This window comes from Echiichthys vipera (assembly GCF_963691815.1).
Source record: "Echiichthys vipera genome assembly, chromosome: X".
NCBI lineage: Eukaryota > Metazoa > Chordata > Actinopteri > Perciformes > Trachinidae > Echiichthys > Echiichthys vipera.
The window spans coordinates 32,804,108-32,805,649 of record NC_139825.1 but is presented as its reverse complement, the minus strand read 5'-3'; the positions used below and the strand labels follow the sequence as shown (position 1 = coordinate 32,805,649).

General features: G+C 47.5%; 1 pseudogene across 1 annotated transcript; it reads left to right on the top strand.

Moving 5' to 3' along the window:
* The first annotated feature begins 282 nt into the window (after window positions 1-282).
* On the top strand, window positions 283-1,326 carry LOC310965859 (putative nuclease HARBI1; annotated as a pseudogene). The gene has a single exon. The product of its transcript is annotated as a putative nuclease HARBI1 (transcript).
* The last annotated feature ends 216 nt before the right edge of the window (window positions 1,327-1,542 follow it).

Sequence of the window (1,542 nt, the reverse complement as noted above, 5' to 3'; positions counted from 1 at the left end):
TCGCCTTTGGTCTTTGCAGACACACTGGTCTGGCCAGGGGTGCTGAAAGTGCCAAACAAAACACAATAATGTGACCTCACCCCATCCAGCAACGCAGGCGTTTCAGCAGCTGTAAAGTTCAATCCCTTACTCTTTTGGGCCTCCATGGTGTCTGGAGGTTGATCAACCAGTCACTCTTTTATACCTTGCCAGTCTCGTTACTTTCAGGTGTGAGAGTATCCCAGGTTCATTAGTAAGGGCTTAAATTGGGTTCTCAGCTGAACACGATTGGTTGACAAGACAATGACAGCAATTGTACACCAACACCGACAGCAAAGGAGAAGGTATAGGCCACGGCATTATGCTGAGCGCCCCAACCTGCTCGAGCATTACTCAAATGAGGAGCTTTATGCAAGATACAGATTTGGGCGAGATGATATTACTTACATCTGTAATATTCTTCATCCTCACCTTGAACGTGCCACCCTGAGGAGCCATGCCTTGACTGTGGAGGAGCAAGTGCTTATAGCGCTACGGTTTTAAGCATGTGGTTCCTTCTTTGAGGTAATTGGGGATGGACTGGCGGTGACAAAGTCAGCAGTCGGCCATGTGGTGCATTCAGTGTCATCTGCCCTCAGCAATCTTCTGGGTCAATTTGTGAAATGGCCTGAAAATGAAGACGACATGGCAAGGACCAAGAGGAAGTTTTTCTCATTGGGGGGGATGCCCAATTGTATTGGTGTTATTGATTGTACTCACGTGCATATTCAGGCACCTCATGCCAGGGAATGGGAGTATGTCAACAGAAAAGGCCGGCACAGCATTAACGTGCAGCTTGTGGGGAACGCTGACCTCATTGTCACCAACTGTGTCGTAAGATGGCCTGGGTCTGTACACGATGCCCGTATTTTGAGGTCAAGCCACCTCTTTCAAAGGTTCCAGCAGGCCGCCCCAGATGGCATCCTCCTCAGTGACAGCGGTTACCCCCTTCTACCCTGGCTGATGACCCCTTTTGCTACTGTCACCAATGACTCTCAGCAGAGGTACAACAGTGTCCATGCCACAACAAGAGGGACAATTGAGCGCCTGAATGGCGTGATAAAACGCAGATTTGCCTGCCTGAACTATCTCCGTGTGGAGCCACAGAAGGCCTGTCACGTCATCTGTGCCTGCATTGTGCTCCACAACATTGCACAAATGAGGAGAGTGCCACTTGGGGCTCCCATTGATGGACCTCCTCCCTGCGCAGAAGTCCCCGATCCGCTGCCTCCACCACCGCAGCAGCCTGATGGTCCTGCTGGAAGAGCTGTGAGAAATGCCATGGTTAATCTTTATTTTTCCACTTGAATGATTAAAGAAAAATGTGCACATTTTTTCTGTGTCAGTGTTAATGTCATGCTGCACATTTCAGCACTTTCCAAGCATTTTCAAGGTATATTTTCATGCTTCTGATTAATTGAAGACAAAGTGGCTTCAAGCTTAAAAATGCACCTTTAAAATATTTGGATATAGCTTGAATGTGATTTTAAAACATGTAGCAATGTATTTCAGTTAGTGTTTTAC